Source organism: Sminthopsis crassicaudata, chromosome 1 (genome assembly GCF_048593235.1).
Source record: "Sminthopsis crassicaudata isolate SCR6 chromosome 1, ASM4859323v1, whole genome shotgun sequence".
NCBI classification, from domain to species: Eukaryota; Metazoa; Chordata; class Mammalia; order Dasyuromorphia; family Dasyuridae; genus Sminthopsis; species Sminthopsis crassicaudata.
In genome coordinates, this window is record NC_133617.1 from 452,998,412 (window position 1) to 453,016,095 (window position 17,684).

Genomic DNA, 17,684 nt, shown 5'->3' on the forward strand with positions numbered 1-17,684 from the left:
CAGGAAAGTAGGATCTGTGAATTGGAAAAGATAAAGAATTCCCAAGAAAGTAGGATTTGTGAATTGGAAAAAGAAAATAACTCACTAAAAAACAAATATAGTGAAATGGGGAAAAAAATCCATAGAGCAAAACAACTCATTTAAAAATTCAATTGGACACATACAAAAAGAAGTAAAAAAAAGCTAATGAAGAAAATAACAAATTAAAAATCAGAAATGAACAATTAGAAATGAATGATTCATTGAGACACCAAGAATCAATCAAGCAAAACCAAAAAAATTAAAATCTGGAGAAAAACATCATCTATTACTTGCCAAAACGACAGACTTGGAAAACAGATCTAGGAGAAATAATCAGAGGATTATTGGACTTCCCAAAAATTATGATGAAAAAAAAAAAAAAAACCTAGATACTATTTTACAGGAAATCATCAAAGAGAACTGCCCAGGGATAATGGAACCAGAAGGTAAAATAGGCATTGAAAAAAATTCATCGAGAGGGGCGGAGTCAAGATGGCGGAAAAGATACATACGAATTTGTAAGCTCCTTTCTTCCCTCATTACCAATTACTTAAATCAGCCTCAAAAATAACGCTGGACTGATAAAAACCACAAGGGTTAGAAGCACCTCTTACCAGCTGAAGAGAATCTGGAATTTCAACAGAAAAAGTCGGTTCCGAGGGGAGGAAATAAAAAGAGGCCAGCACAGACAGGGTTGGACTGGATGCTAACACACTGTGCTGATCGGGCTGAGGAGAACTCTGGGAACAGAGAAGCCACTGAGATAGAGGAATCTGACACAGACTGTAAACTCTTCTCTGCTTATAAAACAGCAGTTCAGAAAAGAAATCAATCCACTTTAAAATATAAAGTCAGATCCTAAATCCACCCCAATCTGAAAGTGACCTAATAGATCTCCTCACTGATGTGCAGACTGTGAAGATGCCTTCTGCTGCCCAGGGCTACTCCTTAGGATAGTTGAGAGCCTGAACAGCGGGGACACAGCCCTAGGCAATCTCTAATCCACATAGTTTGGGGCTCAGCCTAAGGCAGTGGAATTTTAGCAGCAGTGGAATTCCCAGAGAAGCTAAACTCCCAGAGAAGGGGAACCTTTGTAGTAGGAACCGCTGTTTCCAGGCAGACATTTCCGGTTTGAGTGCAGGGGCTTTTCACATCCGTTGCTGATATCCACAGCCCCAAGGGAGGTGTTGGCTGGGGTTTGTGATGCTTTCACTGTTCAGCATTAAACCTCAGGGCAGTCAATAGGCTACACATCGGAGTCCTTCACTGGAAACTCCTCACAGCCCAACTGTGCTAAACACCTCTGAGGCATTTCTGGGGAAGGAGGAGGGGGACTCTCTCCCAGAGCTCTCTCTTACCTCAGGAACAGGGTTGTTGCATTCTACTTCCCCAGTCTGGGAGGAAGCTGGTAAATAAATAAATAAACTTCTTACACCAAGGGCAAACCCCAACAGATTTTTAACAATGAGTAAGAAGCTGAAGAGAATGATTGACACCTTCTACACAGAAAAAGAGCAGGTATCCAACCCCAAAGAAGCTAACAGCGGAGAGTTGCAGGTAACACTCTAAAGGGGAACGATACTTGTCCCCCATCACATAACTCTCTCCTAGAAGAGAGTATTAAAAAGTTAAGAGAGTTTGAAGAACAATGGGGAAAGGAAAGAGAAGCTATGATAGAGAATAACAGTGTCCTGAAATTTGAGTTGGAAAAAATAAAGAATTCACAGGAGGTGCAGGGAAATAAAATTTGTGAATTAGAAAAGGTTAAAAAATCACAAGAAAGTATGATTTCTGAATTGGAAAAGATAAAAAATTCTCAAGAAATTAGGATTTCTGAATTGGAAAAAGAAAATAACTTGCTAAAAAATTAGTGAAATGGAAAAAATTCAAAAGAGCAAAATAATTCATTTAAAAAGTCAATTGGGCATATACAAAAATAACTAAAAAATGTGAATGAAGAAAATAACTCATTAAAAATCAGGACTGAACAAATAGAAATGAATGATTCACTGAGAAACCAAGAATCAGTCAAACAAAATTAAAAAAAAAAAAAAAATGAAAAGCTGGAGAATAACGTCAAATACTTACTGGGAAAATCTATAGACCTGGAAAATAGATCTAGGAGAGATAATCTGAGGATCATTGTACTTCTCGAAAACTATGATCAAAAAAGAGCCTAGATTTTATTTTATAGGAAATCATCAAAGAGAACTGTCCAGAGATAATAGAAACAGAAGGGAAAATAGGCGTTGAAAGAATTCATCGAACACCTTCTGAAAGAGACCCTAAAAAAAGAACTCCATGGAACATTGTGCCTAAGCTGCAGAACTACTATACTAAGGAAAAAATATTTCAAGCAGCGAGGGAAAAAAATTCAAATATCAAGGTACCACAATAAGGGTCACGCAAGATCTGGCTGCCTCCACATTAAAGGATCGAAGGGTCTGGAAACTGATATTCCGAAAGGCAAAAGAACAAGGATTGCCACCAAGAATAAACTACCCAGCTAAGTTTAGCATTTTCTTCCATGGAAGAAGATGGTCATTTAATGAAACAGAGGAATTCCATTTGTTTCTAAGAAAAAAACCAGATTTAAACAAAAAAATTGATCTACATGCACAAGACTGAAAAGAAGCAGAAAAAGGTAAAAAGAATTCTTGAGAACTGTATCTCTGTTGTGAATATACAGAAAGTCTGCATGGATAATTTGATTTTACTGATATAATATTTAAAAAAAAAGAGAAGAAGTAAAGGGAAGGAGATAGTATCAGAAAAAGGGGAAGGAGAGATAAAAAGAGAGAAACTACATCCCAGGAAGAGGCATAGAAAATCTACCACATCTGAGAGAATTTAAAGAGGGGGAAAAACATTGTGTGAATCTTACTCTCACCAGAGTAGGCTAGAAGAGTAAATAATTGACATATTTGTTTTTCAGAGAATCCTTTCTCACATCATTAAAAGGAGGGGGAGAGGAAAAAGGAAAAGGAAAAGGGGAATAAGGGAAAGGTACAAGAAAGGGGAAGGGACTTAAAAGGAGGGGGGAAGGACACTAAAAATGGAGGGCTGTGCGTCACAAGTGGGGTCCATAAATTAAATATGGGGGAAGGAGTTCAGGGTGGTTAAGGGGAAAAAAAGCATAATCCTGGGATAATATGATAGCAGGAAATACAGAATTAGTAATTTTAACTGTAAATGTGAATGGAATGAACTCTCCCATTAAACAGAGGCAGATAGCAGATTGGATCAAAAGTCAGAACCCTACAATATGTTGTTTACAGGAAACACACTTAAAACAGGGAGATACATATAGAGTAAAGGTAAAATGTTGGAGCATAATCAATTATGCTTCAGGTGAATCCAAAAAAGCAGGCGTAGCCATCCCTATCTCAGATCAAGCAAAAGCAGAAATTGATCTAATTAAAAGAGATAAGAAAGGTAACTATATCCTGCTAAAAGGTAGCATAGACAATGAAGCCATATCAATACTACACATATATGCACCAAGTGGTATAGCATCCAACTTCCTAAAGGAAAAGTTAAGAGAGTTGCAAGAAGAAATAGACAACAAAACTATAATAGTGGGAGATCTCAACTTTGCACACTCAAAATTAGACAAATCAAACCACAAAACAAATAAGAAAGAAATTAAAAAGGTAAATAGAACATTAGAAAAACTGGGTATGTGATAGACCTTTGGAAAAAACTGAATGGTGATAGAAAGGAGTGTACTTTCTTCTCAGCAGTTCATGGAACCTATCCAAAAATTGACCATATATTAGGACATAAAGATCTCAAAATTAAATGCAATAAGGCAGAAATAGTAAATGCCTTCTTCTCAGATCACAATTCAATAAAAACTACATTCAATAAAAATTTAGGGGTAAATAGACAAAAAAGTAATTGGAAAATGAATAATATCATCTTAAAGAATGACTGGGTGAAACAATAAATTATAGAAACAATTAATAATTTCACGCAAGATAATGACAATGATGAGACATCATACCAAAATTTGTGGGATGCAGCTAAAGTGTTAATAAGGGGAAATTATATATCTTTAGAGGCTTATTTGAACAAAGTAGAGAAAGAGAAGATTAATCAATTGGTCTTGCAACTTAAAAAGCTAGAAAAAGACCAAATTAAAAACCCCCAACCAAAAACTAAACTTGAAATACTAAAATTAAAAGGAGAAATCAATAATATTGAAAGTAAAAAAAACTATTGAATTAATAAATAAAACAAAGTGTTGGTTGTATGAAAAAGCCAATAAAATAGATAAACCTTTGGTAAATCTGATCAGAAAAAGGAAAGATGAAAATCAAATTGTTAGTCTTACAAATGAAAAGGGGGATCTTTCCACCAATGAAGAGGAAATTAGAGAAATAATAAGGAGTTACTTTGCCCAACTTTATGCCAATAAATTTGATAACTTAAGTGAAATGCATGACTACCTCCAAAAATATAGGCTTCCTAGATTAACAGAGGAGGAGATAAATTGCTTAAATAGTCCAATTTCAGAAAAAGAAATAAAACAAGCTATTAATCAACTCCAAAGTAAAAAAATCCCCAAGACCAGATGGATTTATATGTGAATTCTACTAAACATTTAAAGAACAACTAGCCCCAATGTTATATAAACTATTTGAAAAAATAGGGAATGAAGGAATCCTGCCAAACTCCTTTTATGACACAGACATGGTACTTATACCTAAACCAGATAGATTGAAAACTAAGAAAGAAAACTATAGACCAATCTCCTTAATGAATATTGATGCTAAAAATCTTAAATAACATTAGCAAAAAGACTTCAGAAAATCATCCCCAGGATAATACACTATGATGAAGTAGGATTTATACCAGGAATGCAGGACTGGTTTAATATTAGGAAAACTATTAGTATACTTGACCATATTAATAATCAAATTAATAAAAACCATATGATCATCTCAATAGATGCAGAAAAAGCATTTGACAAAATCCAACATCCATTCCTACTAAAAACGCTTGAGAGTATAGGAATAAATGGACTCTTCCTTAGAATAATCAGGAGCATATATTTAAGATGGTCAGTAAGCATAATATGTAATGGAGATGAACTAGAACCTGTCCCAGTAAGATCAGGAGTGAAACAAAGTTGTCCACTATCACTATTGCTATTAATTATTGTATTAGAAATGCTAGTCTTGGCAATAAGAGTGGAGAAAGAGATTATAGGAATAAGAGTAGGTAATGAGGAAATCAAACTGTCACTCTTTGCAGATGATATGTTGGTTTACTTAGAGAACCCCAGAAATTCTAATAAAACATTATTAGAAATAATTCTCAACTTTAGCAAAGTTGCAGGATACAAAATAAATCCACATAAACCCTCAGCATTTTTATACATCACCAACAAGTTGCAACAGCAAGAGATACAAAGAGTAATTCCGTTCCAAACAAATGTTGAGAGCATAAAATATTTGGGAATCCATCTACCAAAGATAAGTCAGGAATTATATGAGCAAAATTACAAAACACTTGCCACAAAAATAAAGTCAGATTTAAATAATTGGAAATACATCCAGTGCTTGTGGATAGGCCGAGTGAATATAATAAAGATGACAATACTCCCCAAACTAATCTATTTATTTAGTGCTATACCAATCAAAGGAACTATTTTAGTGACCTAGAAAAAATAACAACAAAGTTCATATGGAAGAATAAAAGGCCGAGAATTTCAAGGGAATTAATGAAAAAAAGTCAGATGAAGATGGTCTAGGTATACCTACCTATATTATATAGCAGCAGTCACTAAAACCATTTGGTATTGGCTAAGAAATAGACCAGTTGATCAATGGAACAGATTAGGTACAAAGGAAAAAATAGGGTACAACTGTAGCAATGTATTGTTTGATAAACCCAAAGATACCAACATTAGGGATAAAAATTCATTATTTGAAAAAACTGTTGGGAAAACTGGAAATTAGTATGGCAGAAATTAGATATGGACCCACACTTAACACCATATACCAAGATAAGATCAAAATGGGTCCATGATTTAGGCATAAAGAAAGAGATCATAAATAGATTAGAGGAACAGAGGATAGTCTACCTCTCAGACCTGTGGAGGAGGAAGGAATTTATGACTAGAGGAGAACTAGAGATCATTATTGATCACAAAATAGAAGATTTTGATTACTCTAACTAAAAAGTTTCTGTACAAACAATTCTAATGCAAACAAGACTAGAAGGCAAGTAACAAATTGGGAAAATATTTTTGCAGTTAAAGGTTCTGATAAAGGTCTCATTTCTAAAATATATAGAGAATTGATCCTAATTTATAAGAAATGAAACCATTCTCCAATTGATAAATGGTCAAAGGATATGAACAGACAAATTTCAGATGATGAAATTGAAACTATATCCACTCATATGAAAGAGTGTTCCAAATCACTACTGATCAGAGAAACGCAAATTAAGACAACTCTGAGATATCACTACACACCTGTCAGATTGGCTAAGATGACAGGAACAAAAAATGATGGATACATTGGAAGGGATACATTGTTGGTGGAGTTGTGAAAGAATCCGGCCATTCTGGAGAGCAATTTGGCACTATGCCCAAAAAGTTATCAAACTATGATATGCCCTTTGATCCAGCAGTGCTACTACTGGGCTTATATCCAAAAGAAATACTAAAGAGGGGAAAGTGACCTGTGTGTGCCAAAATGTTTGTAGCAGTTCTTTTCATAGTGGCTAGAACCTGGAAGATGAATGGATGTCCATCAATTGGAGAATGGTTGAGTAAATTATGGTATATGAAGGTTATGGCATATTATTTCTCTGTAAGAAATGACCAGCAAGATGAATTCAGAAAGGTTTGGAGAGACTTGCATGAACTGATGCTGAGTGAAATGAGCAGAACCAGAACATCATTACACACTTCAACAACAATACTATATGGGTATGTATTGTGATGGAAGTGGATATTTTCAACATAAAGAAGATCCAACTCACTTCCAGCTGATCAATGATGGACAGAAACAACTACACCCAGAGAAGGAACACTGGGAATTGAATGGAAAATATTAGCACTACTGTCTATCTACCCAAGTTATTTATACCTTCAGAATCCAACTTAATGTGCAACAAGAAAATTGGATTTACACACATATATTGTATCTTGATGTATTGTGATTTTAAAGGAAAGTTCAGATTCGCTCCTATAAATGACGCTCTCAAGCTCAGTTAAAAAGTAAAAGTAAAAAGTTTTAATCAAATAAGACAAAGTATAGATAGTTTAGATTTGCATAAAAAAACAAATAGAAATAAGAGCAATTAACAATATGACAATTATAGCAGATAGAGGAAGAGAATACATCACCAACTCAAGGGAACCCACAAGATCATCAAACGGCTGGGAGCCCCTCTTTTTCAGCCTTCTCAACTTGAGTTGTGTAAAGATTTTTCTGGGCGAAGCGTCCTCCCCACGGATGAGACTCAGTGGAGGTATAGGACACTCAACCTTATATACCCTCTTTAGACAAAGAAGGCTTTTTGCCAAAAAATTATATAAGGGTTTGGCACATACATCTGTGCAGGTGCGGGGTACGGGAAGGCTTCACTAGTTGACTCGTTCCATATTGTCTGTATCTTGACAGTTCTTTATTAATTGTCTATGCCCAAGGAGGGAGCCACTCTTCTCTGGAGCACAAACATCTCTAGGAATGGCTAGTTCCCAGCATCTAGTGTCAAAAATATACAGAGTTCATGGAATGGTCAAGTTCCCATAATTTGGAAGCTCAGGCTTGTTAGATTTGAGTGAGCTTATAATTCTAATATGAAATTCTAAATTTCTTATTCACTAGGTTATACTGTAACACATGTAAAATGTATGGGATTGCCTGTCATCTAGGGGACGGAGTAGAGAGAGGGAGGGGAAAATTTGGAAAAATGAATACAAGGGATAATGTTATAAAAAAAATTACTCATGCATATATACTGTCAAAAAAATTCATAATTAAAAAAAAGACATAATTCATCGAACACCTTCTGAAAAAGACCCTAAAAACAAAACAAAGCAAAACAAACAAGCCAAAAAAAATTCCATGAAATATTGTGGCCAAATTTCAAAACGATCAGACTCTATATTATAAGCAGCCAGGAAAAAACAATTCAAATACCAAGGTGCCACAAAAAGGGTCACTCAAGATCTGGCTGCTGCTGCATTAAAGGATCGACGGGCCTGGAATCTGATGTTCTGAAAGGCAAAAGAAATTGGAATGCAGCCAAGAATAAACTACCCAGCTAAGTTGAGCATTTTCTTCCATGGAAGAAGATGGACATTTAATGAAACAGATGAATTCCATATGTTTCTAAGGAAAAAAACAGATCTAAACAAAAAATTTGATCTCCAATCATAGGACTCAAGAAAAGCAGAAAAAGGCAAGAGGAACTCTTGAGAACTGTATTTCTGTTGTGGATATACACTAAGACTATATGTATAATCTGATTTTACTGATGTAACAAAAAAAAAGGAAGTAGAAATGGAAAGGGGATAGTGGCAGTAAAAGAAAAAAAAGGGAGATAAAAAGAGGGAAACTACATCCCACAAAAGGGCAAAGAAACCCTATCATATCTGAGGGAAGTTAGAAAGGGGGAGGAACATTGTGTGAACCTTACTCTCCTCAGAATTGGTTCAAAGAGAAAATAATTGACATATAGGTTTTATAGAAAATTCTCTCTCACCTCATTAAAAATGGAAGAGGAAAAAGACAAAGGAAAAGAGTAATAAGGAAATGGAACAAGAAAGGGAAATGGATTTAAAGGGAATAGGAAGGGATACTAAAGAGGGAAAGCTGAATGATGAAAGTGGGGCTCATAAGTTTAATACTGGGGAAGGGGTTCAGGGGGGACAAGGGAAAACAGCATAATCTGGGGATAATATGAGGGCAGGAAATACAGAATTAGTCATTTTAACTGTAAATGTGAATGGGATGAACTCTCCCATTAAGCAGAGGCATATAGCAGACCGGATAAAAGTCAGAACCCTACAATATGTTGTTTACAGGAAACACATTTAAAGTAAAGAGATACACACAGAGTAAAGGTAAAAGGCTGGAGCAGAATCTATTATACTTGAAGTGAAGTCAAAAAAGCAGGAGTAGCCATCCTTATTTCAGATCAAGCAAAAGCAAAAATTGATCTAATTAAAAGAGATAAGAAAGGAAACAATATCTTGCTAAAGGGCAGCATATACAATGAAGCAATATCAATACTAATCATACATGCACCAAGTGGTATAGCATCTAACTTCCTAAAGGAGAAGTTAATTGAGTGGCAATAAGAAATATATAACAAAACTATAACAGTGGGAGAACTCAACCTTGCACTCTCAGAATTAGATAAATCAAACCACAAAAAAAAAAATAAGAAAGAAATTAAAGAGGTAAATAAAATATTAGGAAAATTAGATATGATAGAACTTTGGAGAAAACTGAATGGTGACAAAAAGGAGTATTCTTTCTTCTCAGCAGTTCATGGAACCTACACAAAAATTGACCATATATTAGGACATAAAGATATCAAAATTAAATGCAGGAAGGCAAAAATAGTAAAGGCTTTTTTTTTCAGATCACAATGCAATAAAAACTACATTCAACAAAATTTAGGAAAAAATAGATCAAAAAGTATTTGGAAACTAAATAATCTCATCTTTAAGAATGATTGGGTGAAACAGAAAATTATAGAAACAATAATTTCACTCAAGATAATGACAACAATGAGACATCATACCAAAATTTGTGGGATGCAACTAAAGTGGAAATAATTGGAAATTTTATATCTCTAGAGGCTTACTTGACCAAAACAGAGAAAGAGAAAATGAATTAATTGGGCTTGCAACTTAAAAAGCTAGAAAAAGACCAAATTAAAAACTAAACTACTAAACTTGAAATTCTAAAATTAAAAGGAGAAATTAATAAAATTGAAAGTAAAAAAAAACTATTGAACTAATAAATAAAACTAAGAGCTGGTTTTATGAAAAAAACAAATAAAATAGATAAACCTTTGATTTTTCTGATTAGAAAAAGGCGAGAGGAAAATCAAATTGTTAGTCTTAAAATTGAAAAGGGGAACTTTCCACCAGTAAGGAGGAAATTAGAGAAACAATAAGGAGTTACTTTGCCCAACTTTATGCCAATAAATTTGATAACCTAAGCAAAATGGAGGACTACTTACAAAAGTATAGGCTTTCCAGATTAACAAAGGAGAAAGCAAATTGCTTAAATATCCCCATTTCAGAAAAAGAAATAGAACAAGCTATTAATCAATTCCCTAAGAAAAATTCTCCAGGACCAGATGGATTTACATGTGAATTCTAACAAACATTCAAAGAACAATTAGCTGCAATGTTATATAAATTATTTGAAAAAATAGGGAATGAAGGAGTCCTACTAAATTCCTTTTATGACACAGACATGGTACTGGTACCTAACCCAGGTAGGTTGAAAATAGAGAAAGGAAATTATAGATAAATCTCCCTAATGAATATTGATGTTAAAATCTTAAATAAAATATTAACAAAAAGGTTACAGAAAATAATTCCCAGGATAATACATCATGATCAATTAGGATTTATACCAGGAATACAGTGCTGGTTCAGTATTAGGAAAATTATTAGCATAATTGGTCATATTGATAACCAAATTTTAAAAATCATATTATCATCTCAATAGATGCAGAAGAACATTTCATAAAATCCAATATCCATTTCTATTAAAAACACTTGTGGGTATGGGAATAAATGGACTTTTTCCTTAAAATAATTAGTAGCATCTATTTAAAACCATTAGTAAGCATCATATGTAATGGGGATAAACTGCAACCATTCCCATTAAGATCAGGGGTGAAACAAGGTTGCCTACTATTACCATTACTATTCAGTATTGTATTAGAAATGCTAGCTTTGACAATAAGAATGGAGAAAGAGATTAAAGGAATTAGAGTAAGTAATATGGAAACCAAATTATCACTCTTTGTTAATGATATTATGGTATAGTTAGAGAACCCCAAAGATTATACTAAAAAGCTATTAGAAATAATCCTCACCTTTGCCAAATTTGCAGGATACAAAATAAACCTACATGAATCATCAGCATTCTTATATGTCACTAACAAAATCCAACAGTTAGAGTTACAAAGAGAAATTCCATTTAAGGTAACTACCGATAGTATTTAGGAATTTAGGATATTTATATAGGATAGGGTATTTAGGAATCTATCTGCCAAGGGAAAATCAGAAAATTATATGAGCAAAACAACAAAACACTTTCCACACAAATTAAGTCTGATCTAACCAATTGGAAAAATATTAAAAGCTCTTGGATAAAGCGAGCAAATATAATAAAGATGACAATACTACCTGGACTAATCTATTTATTTAGGCACTATACCAATCAACTCCCAAAAAATTATTTCAATGATTTAGAAAAAGTAACAACAAAGTTCATATGGAAAAACAAAAGGTCAAGAATTTCAAGGGAATTAATGGGAAAAAAAATTAAATGAAGGTGGCCTAGCTGTACTAGATCTAAAATTATATTATAAAGCAGCAATTACCAAAAGCATTTGTTATTGGCTAAGAAATAGACTAGTTGATCAGTGGAATAGGTTAAGTCCAAAAGACAAAATAATCAATAACTCTAATAATCTAGTCTTTGACAAAACCAAGGATCCCAGCCTTTGGGATAAGAACTCAATGTTTGACAAAAATTGCTGGGAAAATTGGAAATTAACATGGCAGAAACTAGGCATTGACCCACACTTAACACCATACACCAAGATCAGGTTATAACCTAGGCATAAACAATGAGATTATAAATAAATTAGAGGAACATCCTCATCCTGTGGAAGAGGAATGAATTTATGTCCAAAGAAGAACTAGAGATCATTATTGATCACAAAGTAGAAAACTTCGATTATATGAAATTGAAAAGTTTTTTTTTTGTACAAACAAAACTAATGCAGATAAGATTAGAAGGAAACAATAAACTGGGAAAACATTTTTACATTCCCATAAAAGCCTCATTTCCAAAATATACAGAGAATTTACTCTAATTCATAAATAAGAAATCAAACCAATCTCCATTTGATAAACAGTCAAAGGATATGAACAAACAATTCTAAGATGAAGAAATTGAAACTATTTCTAGTCATATGAAAAGACGCTCCAAGTCATTATTAATCAGAGAAATGCAAATTAAGAAACTCTGAGATACCACTACACACCTGTCAGATTGGCTAGAATGACAGGGAAAGATACTGCAAAATGTTGGAGGGGATGTGGGAAAACAGAGACACTGATACTTTGTTGGTGGAATTGTGAATACATCCAGCCATTCTGGAGAGCAATTTGGAACTATGCTCAAAAAGTTATCAAACTGTGCATACCCAGAAGTATTAGTACTGGGCTTATATTCCAAAGAGATCTTAAAGAAGGGAAAGGGACCTGTATGTGCAAGAATGTTTGTGGTAGCCCTCTTTGTTGTAGCCAGAAAGTAGAAACTATGTGGATGCCCATTAATTCAGCCCATTAATGGCTGAATAAATTGTGGTATATGCATATTATGGAATATTATTGTTCTGTAAGAAATGACCAGCAGGATAATTTAAGAAAGGCCTGGAGAGACTTACATGAACTGATGCTGAGTTAAATGAGCAGGACCAGGAGATTATTATATATTTCAACAACAATACTATATGATGATCTGATTCTGATTGATGTGGCCATTTTCAACAATGAGATGAACCAAATCAATTCCTATAGAGCAGTAATGAACTGAACCAGCTACACCCAGCAAAAGAACTCTGGGAGCTGACTATGAACCAGTACATAGATTTCCCAATCCCTCTATTTTTGTCCACCTGCATTTTGGATTTCCTTCACAGGCAAATTGAACACTATTTCAAAGTCTGATTCTTTTCATACAGCAAAACAACTATTTGGACATGTATACATACATTGTATTAATTTTATACTTTAACATTTTTAACATGTATTGGTCAACCTGTCATCTAAGGGGGGAGGGGGTGGAAAGGAGAGGAAAAATTAGAACAAAAGTTTTGGCAATTTTCAATATTGTAAAATTACCCATGCATATATCTAGTAAATAAAAACTATTAAAATAATAAAAAAAAAGAAAAAGAAAAGAGGAAAATCAAATTGTTAGTCCTAAAAATGAAAAGGGAGAACTTTCCACCAATGAAAAGGAAATTAGAGCAATAATAAGGAGTTGCTTTATGTACCTTTATGCTAATAAATTTGATAACCTTAATGAAATTGGTGACTACTTCCAAAAATATAGGCTTCTCAGATTAACAGATGAAGAAGTAACTTGTTTAAATAGTCCCATTTCAGAAAAAGAAATAGAACAAGCTATTAATCAACTCGCTAAGAAATAATCCCCAGGACCATATGGATTTAAATACGAATTCTACCAAACATTTAAAGAACAATTAGACTAAATGCTATATAAAGTAATTGGAAAAATAAGGAATGAAGACTTTTATGACACAGATATGGTTCTCATACATAAACTAGGTAGGTTGAAAACAGAAAAAGGAAACAATAGACCAACCTCCCTAATGAATATTGATGCTAAAATATTAAATAAAATATTAGCAAAAAGATTTCAGAAAATCATCCCCAGGATAATACACTATGATCAAGTAGGATTTATCCCAGGAATGCAGGGATGGTTTAATATTAGGAAAACTATTAGTACAATTTACCATGTTAATAATCAAATTAATAAAAACCATATGATCATCTCAATAGATGCAGAAAAAGCATTTCATAAAATCCAACATCCATTTCTATTAAAAACACTTGAGAATATAGGAATAAATAGATTTTTCCTTAAAATAGTCAGTAGCATCTATTTAAAACCGTCAGTAAGCATCATATGTAATGGGGATAAACTGGAACTAGTCCTAATAAGATTGGGAGTGAAACAAGGTTGCCCACTATCACCATTACTATTCAATGTTGTATTAGAAATTCTAGCCTCTGCAATAAGGGTTGAGAAAGAAATTAAAGGAATTAGAGTAGGTAATGAAGAAACCAATTATCACCCTTTGTTGATGATATATAGTATACTTAGGGAACCCCAAAGATTCTACCAAAAAGCTATTAGAAATAAGCCACATCTTTAGCAAAGTTGCAGGATATAAAATAAACCCACATAAGTCATCAGCATTCTTACATATCACTAACAAAATACAATAGTTAAATTTACAAAGAGAAATTCCATTTAAAGTAACTGCAGATAGCATAAAATATTTAGGAATCTGTCTGCCAAGGGAAAATCAGAAAATATATGAGCAAAACTACAAAACAGTCAGAACTAACCAATTGGAAAAATATTAAGTGCTCTTGGAGAGGGTGAGCAAATATAATAAAGATGGCAATACTACTTAAACTAATCTATTTATTTAGCACTATACCAATCAGACTCCCAAAAAACTATTTTAATGACCTAGAAAAAATTAATGACAAAATTGATATGGAAAAACAACAGGTTAAGAATTTCAAGGGAACTAATGAAAAAAAAATCAAATATAGGTGGCCTAGATGTACCAGATCTAAAATTATATTATAAAGTAGCAGTTACCAAAATCATTTGGTATTGGCTAAGAAATAGACTAGTTGATCAGTGGAATAGGTTAGGTACAAAGGACAAAATAGTAAATAATTTTAATAATCCAGTGTTTGACAAACAAAAAGACCTTAGCTTTTGGGATAAGAATTCACTGTTTGACCAAAACTACTGGGAAAATTGGAAATTAATATGGCAGAAACTAGGCATTGACTCACACTTAACACTGTACACCAAGATAAGGTCAAAATGGGCTTATTACCTAGACTTAAAATATTTGGGAATTTATCTGCCAAGGGAAAGCTTTGGAGCAAAACTCCAAAGTGCTTTCCACACAAATAAAGTCAGATCCAATCAATTGGAAAAATAACAAGTGCTTTTGGATATGTTGAGTATTATTAATCAAATTCCTAAGAAACTATTTTACTGACCTAGAAAAATAACAACAAAATTCATATGGAAGAACAAAAGGTCAAAAATTTCAAGGAAATTCAAGGAAACTAATGAAAAAAAAATCAAATGAAGTTGGTCTAGCTGAACCAGATGTAAAATTGTATTATAAAGCAGTGGTCATCAGCACCATTTGGTACTGGCTAAGCAAAAGAGTAGCTGATCAGAGGAACAGGTTATGTTCATGGGACAAAATAGTCAATAACTACAGCAATTTTGTGTTTGACAAACCCCAAAACTCCAGTTTTGGGGATAAGAATTCAATTTATGACAAAAACTACTGGGAAAATTGCAAACTAGTGTGGCAGAAAGTTGGCATTGATCTACACTTAATATAGTATACCAGGTTAAGGTGAAAATGCGTTTATGATCTAGTCCTAAAGAATGATATAATGATATTATAAATAAGCTAAAATAACATAGGGTAGTTTACCTCTCAAACCTGTGGAAGAAGAACTAAAGGTCATTATTGATCATAAAATAGATAATTTTAATTATATTAAGTTAAAAAGCTTTTGTACAAACAAAACTAATGTAGATGAGATTAGAAGGGAAGGAATAAACTGGGAAAAGATTTTTACATTCAAAGGTTCTGATAAAGTCCTCATTTCCAAAATATATAAATAATTTTCAGATGAAGAAATTGAAACTATTTCTAGTCATATGAAAAGATGGTACAAATCAGAGAAATGCAAATTAAGACAACTCTGAGATATCACTAACAAACCTCTCAGATTTGCTAAGATGACAGGAAAAGATAATGACAAATGTTGGAGGGGATGTGGGAAAACTGGGTCACTGATACATTGTTGGTGGAACAAATCCAACCATTCTGGAGAGCAATTTTGAATTATGCTCAAAAAGTTATCAAATTGTGCATACTCTTTGACTAGTAGTGTCACTACTGGGCTTATATACCAAAGAGATCTTAAACCCACATATGCAAAAATGTTTGTGACAGCCCTTTTTGTAGTGGCTGGAAATTGGAAACTGAATCAATGCCCACTTAATTGGAAAATGGCTGAATAAATTATGGTATATGAATGTTATGGGATAATTATTGTTCTGTAAGAAATGACCAGCAGAATGATTTCAGAGAGATCTGGAGATACTTACATGAATTGATGCTAAGTTAAGTGAGAAGAACCAGGAGCTCATTATATACAGCAACAACAAGATTATACAAAGATCAGTTTTTATGGACATGACTCTCTTCAAAAATGAAATTATTCAAACCAGTTCCAATTGTTTAGTAAAGAAGAGAGTCATCTACACCCAGAGAGATAACTATGGAAATGAGTGTGGACCACAACATAGCTTTTTCATTCTTTCTGTTGTTTGCTTGCATTTTTGTTTTCCTTCTTAGTTTTTTCCTTTCTTTCTAGATCCGATTTGTCTTGTGCAGCAAGTTAACTGCATAAATATATATACATATATTGGACTTAACATATATTTAACATGTATTTGACTACCTGCCATCTAGGGGAGGGTATGGAAGGAAGGAGGGGAAAATGTGGAACAAAAGGTTTTTTCAAGAGTCAATGTTGAAAAATTACCCAGGCATATGTTTTGTAAATATAAAGGTATAATAAAAATAATAAATAAATAAGGTTTAATTGTAATAATATTTACAGAGCTAGACCTTAGCAATTAATGGCATTTCTAATGATAAAAATCAATGTGGGTTCCATAATTTTATCTATACCTTAATGAGACAGTCATCTTAGCTGTGTGAATATTTGTCCATAAACTCCAAACCCCATCAAGATTCTTTAACCTATCTATGATTTCTCATTGATTCTTGACTAAAACCTCAAAAAAAATCTTCCATTCAAAATCCACAAAAATGCTAAAAGGTTCAATAGTTGTGGCCCTGAAGTTAAAGGGGGAAAATGCTTTTTATAAAGAATTGTTTTCAATAATCCTTACATTCCTGAGCCAAGTTATTATGTAATCAGTTCTCAATATTTAAGAGAATTTTTCTATTGAGAACCACACTAAGTGTGAAACCCAAAAAAGCCTGAGCAGAACTGGTCAGTTTTAGGAATTGTTCTGACCTACACTGGCATTCGGGATAAGAGGTTTTTTTTGTTTGTTTGTTTGTTTGTTTTACTGACACAGATGTTGCTTGTGAAAGAATGTATGCTTTTCTTTAAATAATAATAATAATCTTGCTATGCTTAGAAAATATATATTCTGTGTAGAAATCAAATGAGAGGTAAGATATAAGAGGTCAAGAGACCTTCGCTGCCACTGCCTCTCAGTCTCTTTGTATCATTATCGTCCTCTTACATTGTCATTCTTACCTAAATACATTCAGTCACTAGCAGATGGCTCTTGTGACATTTTTCTTTTTCTTTCTTTTTTTTTTCTTTTCATTCATGAATTAATTTAATTAGCACTTATTATACACCTACATTGTGTTTAGCATTGAAAGATAAAATATTTAAATCACAGTTCCTCTCTTTGTGAAGATTATACTCCCATGACATTTTTCTATCAAGCTTTTTAAGTTTATAAGACCACAAAAATTGAAAATAAGAAAAATAGATTAAAAACCTTAAATGATTTTCAAAA